This window comes from Tachyglossus aculeatus, chromosome 3, assembly GCF_015852505.1.
Source record: "Tachyglossus aculeatus isolate mTacAcu1 chromosome 3, mTacAcu1.pri, whole genome shotgun sequence".
NCBI classification, from domain to species: Eukaryota; Metazoa; Chordata; class Mammalia; order Monotremata; family Tachyglossidae; genus Tachyglossus; species Tachyglossus aculeatus.
Genome location: NC_052068.1, coordinates 78,232,816 through 78,238,378, shown reverse-complemented (window position 1 = coordinate 78,238,378; position 5,563 = coordinate 78,232,816).

Below are 5,563 nucleotides of genomic sequence, written 5' to 3'. Positions count from 1 at the left end.
TCCCAACACCCAAACCAACTCAATACAAAAGCTGCCTCTAATGCTTATATATTTTATCAATATCTACCCTCAGCACTGTTATATTACAGAGGCAGCGTGGCTCAGTGGAAAGAGCACGGGCTTTGGAGTTAGAGGTCATGGGTTCAAACCCCGGCTCTGCCAATTGTCGGCTGTGTGACTTTGGGCAAGTCACTTAACTTCTCTGTGCCTTGGTTACCCCATCTGTAAAATGGGGATTAAGACTGTGAGCCCCACGTGGGACAACCTGATCACCTTGTATGTACCCCAGCACTTAGAACAGTGCTTTGCACATAGTAAGCGCTTAACAAATACCAACATTATTATTATTATATAGGCAAATATAGCCTTCATTATGCATTATTTATTCTGCTTCCACTGTCTGTAACTATCTGCACATATGTCTTCCCCATTAAAGGGGAAGCTCTTTGTGGGATGAGAACATGCCTACTGTACCTTTCCATGAATTTAGTACGGAGAGGTCACTGCTCCCTCCTTCCCCCACAAAAACTCCTCGGACTCCAAGGGGCCCCCACTTTTCCCAGCCAGGAAGGTGAGGATGCAGCGGCAGGCTGTCCTCTGAACTTCTAAAAGGTTGGGAAGACTGCCTGTGGCTGTGGCTGTGGATGTTGGACTCAGTAACAAGGAGCCTGAAACACTGCTCCTCTATTTGCAGTTGTGTTTATCATTGTCCTCTTTTCTTTTCATCCTTCTTGATGTGTCTGTTGCTCATCCTCTCCATTTATTCTTAGATTGTCAGCACGTTGGGATCCAGAAGCCATGTCTTAATTCTCCCCCAACCCCCACAGGGTTGTTTTTCCCAAAGCAGTGTTCCGCACTTAATAAATAATAATAATAATAGTAGCATTTGTTCAGCGCTTATTATGTGCAAGGCACTGTTCTAAGTGCTGGGGAGTATACAAGGTGATCAGGTTGTCCCACATGGGGCTCACAGTCTTAATCCTCATTTTACAGATGAGGTAACTGAGGCACAGAGAATTAAGTGACTTGCCCAAAGTCACACAGCTGACAAGTGGCGGAGCTGGGATTAGAACCCATGACCTCTGACTCCCAAGCCCGTGCTCGTTCCACTGAGCCACGCTGCTTAGTACAACTCCAGTGTATTCTACTTAGTGGATACTCAATAATTGCTATTTACTGCAGGATTCAGAGATCTTGACTTGGATGTGAAATCGGGTTTCTGTTCCTCAGACTCAGATTCAGGCCTATTTTCAATACATTGTACTGGTTTGAGGACCATTTCAAGGTTATAGACGATCTAAAATGTTGCACAGTTAGGAGGGTGTGGACCTTCAGACAAACATATTGATACCAGTTCAAGCCCACGAGCTGATCAGTGACTCTCCAGCCCATTTCCTGAAAGAAAAATAGCTAGGTTTGACTTTTCAATCTCCTGTTAATCCACAGTCTCAGCTCAGGCTGTTCTAGCTCAGGGAGAAAATATAAATAGATCTAAGAAGAGCTTAGGTAAATTCACAGGTGATAGATCCATGAGTCCATGGTAGGTCAGCGGAAGCAGCATGGCCTCATGGATAGAATAAGGGCCTGGGAATTAGAAGGACCTAAATTCTAATCTGCCTCTGCCACTTGTCTGCTGTGTGACCTTGGGTAAGTCACTTAACTTCTCTGTGCCTCAGTTACCTCACCTGTAAAATTGAGATTAAGACTTTGAGCCCCATGTGGGACATGGACTTTGTCCAGTCCGTTAGCTTGTATCTACGTCAGCGCTTAGTAATAATCAATCAATCAATCAATCGTATTTATTGAGCACTTACTGTGTGCGGAGCACTTTACTAAGCGCTTGGGAAGTACAAGTTGGCAACATATAGAGACAGTTCCTACCCAACAGTGGGCTCACAGTCTAAAAGATAATAATAATAATAATGATGGCATTTATTAAGTGCTTACTATGTGCAAAGCACTGTTCTAAGCTCTGGGGAGGATACAAGGTGATCAGGTTGTCCCATGTGGGGCTCACAATCTTCATCCCCCTTTTTACAGATGAGGTAACTGAGGCACAGAGTAGTTAAGTGACTTGTCCAGAGTCACACAGCTGACAATTGGCAGAGCCAGGATTTGAACCCATGACCTCTGACTCCAAAGCCCGGGCTCTTTCCACTGAGCCACACTAGTACCATGTGTGGCACAGAGTAAGCACTTAACAAATACCATCCATTAGCAGTAAAAGCAAAAAGTATTAGAGAGGACTCTGAATTTCTGACTACAGTGTAGGATGTCCTGGAGGGCAGTCATTACGCTGTTCCTCTAAGTATTCTGTGCTGCCACTGCTGGAAGCAGAATTCAGGGCAGAATTCTGTCACTGCTCGTGTCCTTATGTTCTCATGGGATTAGGTGGCAGAAGAGCAGGAGGCCAGCTAAGCCCTGTTCTAGATCTGTTTGTATTTTCTTTTGACTTCCATGTCCCTACATCAGTTTAGCCCAGGAAAGGGACAAGGGAATTCTGGGCAAGTATGGTTCTCCAATTCCATACCTCTGGTTTCTGGGTTCACGGGTTTGGGAGTCAGAGGTCGTGGGTTCTAATCCCGGCTCTGCCATTTATCAGCTGTGTGACCTTGGGCAAGTCACTTAACTTCTCTGCGCCTCAGTTATTTCATCTGTGTAATGGGGATTAAGTCTGTTAGCCCCATGTGGGACAACCTGATTACCTCGTATCTATCCCAATGCTTAGAACAGTTCTTGGCACATAGTGAGCGCTTAATGCCATCATTATTATAGTGATAATATATATCCACGTGCCTCACCCATGTTGGGCTTTCTCTCTTTGTCTCTGTCTGCAAATGAGATTACCATTACCGAACCCCTTGCGGTAGCCAAGGTCTTGTCCGCCAAAAGCGAGAGTTTCATTTCTTAATAATGTACGGACTGGATACAGGCAAATAGGAAGGCTCTAAACCACCTCTCTTTTGAGGTGCCCTTATACTGGCCTGACCTCCAAAAGGAGACTTCTGGGGAATCACGGGAAATTTAGCTTCCAAGTTGGTGTGGCTCACAGTGTGGTTTTTAAATGTTTTCCACATTGCTTCTCCACTACCTACAAGTGTCACTCTCTTATTTTAAGCCCTCTGACCGAGGCACTGCAGGCCAATCATAATGCATTGTCCAGAAAGCTTGCAAAGTCAGCTTCTCACATTCAGTCATCTGGACTTAGGGCAAAACAGCAGCTGCCACCCAGGTCCTACACAGCGTGTCGCACCAGGCATGTGTGAAATGTAATGCAATTGCATCTTCTGCAATATTTTGAGGGAGAGCATCCATTTATTCATTCAATAAATTCGAGGGCTTACTGGGTGCAGAGCACTGTACTAAGTCCTTGGGAAGTACAGTTCAGCAACAAATGGAGACAATCCCTCCCCACAAAAGGCTCACAGTCTAGAATGGGAGAGACAGACATCAAAACAAGTAAACAGGCATCAGTAGCGTCATTACAAATAAATAGAATTATAGATATGCACACATCATTAATAAAAATAAATAGAATTATAATTATAAATATGTCACAGTCTAGAATGGGGGAGACAGACATCAAAACAAGTAAACAGGTATCAGTAGCATCATTACAAATAAATAGAATTATAGATATGCACACATCATTAATAAAAATAAATAGAATTATAATTATAAATATGTCAGTCTAGAATGGGGGAGACAGACATCAAAACAAGTAAACAGGTATCAGTAGCATCATTACAAATAAATAGAATTATAGATATGCACACATCATTAATAAAAATAAATAGAATTATAATTATAAATATGTACATAAAATAATAATAATAATGGCATTTGTTAAGCAGTTACTATGTGCAAAGCACTGTTCTAAGCGCCGGGGAGGTTACAAAGTGATCAGGTTACCCCATGGGGCGCTCACAGTCTTAATCCCCATTTTATAGATGAGGTAACTGAGTCCCAGAGAAGTTAAGTGACTTGCCCAAAGCCAAACGGCAGACAATTGGCAGAGCCAAGATTTGAACCCATGACCTCTGACTCCTAAACCCGGGCTTTTTCCATTGAGCCACAAGTGCCGTGGGGAGGGGCGGGTAGAACGAAGGGAGTGGGTCAGTGCAATGGGGAGGGGAGCAGAGGAAAAGGGGGCCTTAGTTTGGCTTAGAAAAGGGCTTAGTTCTGCACCACCATTACCTCTGGCCTCTGACTGAACTCTCTGGACATATCATTTCTAAGACTCGAGATATCATCTGGCTGATATGCCACTTAGTGTGTCACTGCCATTTTAGAGAAAGGTAGCAGCCCGGACACTTTCTAGAAGAGCAGAGTTGCAGCCCTCTTTGAGAGAAGCTGTGCAGCAGCCATCTGGAAGAAGAGCCAGGGACTGCTTATCTTTGAAAAATTCCAGTGACTACTATCCCTGAGAGGTCCAATACAGCCACCCAGTCCAACTGCCCAGTGCCCTGAAGGGACAGTTTACCTCACTTTTACTCTCCCATCAATTGATTGATTTCCCTCTGAAGCAGGCTGTAAAAGTATTGGGACACTTGTAGCATATGGATTAGCCAGGCTAGGTGTGGAATTGATATCACGTCACTGCAAGAGGCTGGGCAGGCTAAGGAAGGATGGAGGGAGGAGATGGTCTAACAGACCTACCTCATTCATTCATTCATTCAATCGTATTTATTGAGCACTTACTGTGTGCAGAGCACTGTACTAAGCACTTGAAAAGTACAATTCAGCCAAAGATAGAGACAATTCCTGCCCAACAACGGGCTCACAGTCTAGAAGGTGGGAGGGAGACAGACATTAACACAAGTAAACAGGGATCAATAGCAACAATATGAATAAACAGAATTATATATACTCACCATGTTGCCAACTTGTACTTCCCAAGTGCTTAGTACAGTGCTCTGCACACAGTAAGCGCTCAATAAATACGATTGATGATGATAAACAGAATACCTCAGTTTGGGGAAGTCAATGAAATGGAAGCTGAGCACAGGAGGGGTGGTTTCACAATCTGACAGTTGCTGGCATCAGCCCTTCCCATTTACCCACCTGCACTGTCCCCTGAAATAACTATCTTGCCTGCATTTCCCTGCTCTGATGCTCCTTTAGTTTACCTGGTCTGTTCTGTAGTGTGGCGAACAGCTGTATGGTTTTATTTTCTGTTATTGTTTATATGGGAGCTTGATTTTGCCCTTGGCTTTCAAAAGAAAGTGGAAAAGCCCTCCCCTTCTTATCCCTACCCAACCTTACAAAGCCAATCCGTGATGGCTTACCCAATGGACAAGGGCACGGTTATGACAGAGATATTCAGTTGGGACCAGAGACTACTATTTTCCCTACTAGCCATCTCACTATCTAAGCCACTGGGCACAGGAGGATCAGGCAGCAGAGTGTGGATGGCTCAGTGCATTCCGTCATCATGACCACAAGCACAACTCAAGCGCAGGTCCTGCTGGTGGTTAAGCCTACCCAGTGCTTAGAATAGTGATTGGCACATAGTAAACGCTTAACAAATACCACTGTTATTATTCCTCTCCCAATTACTGAT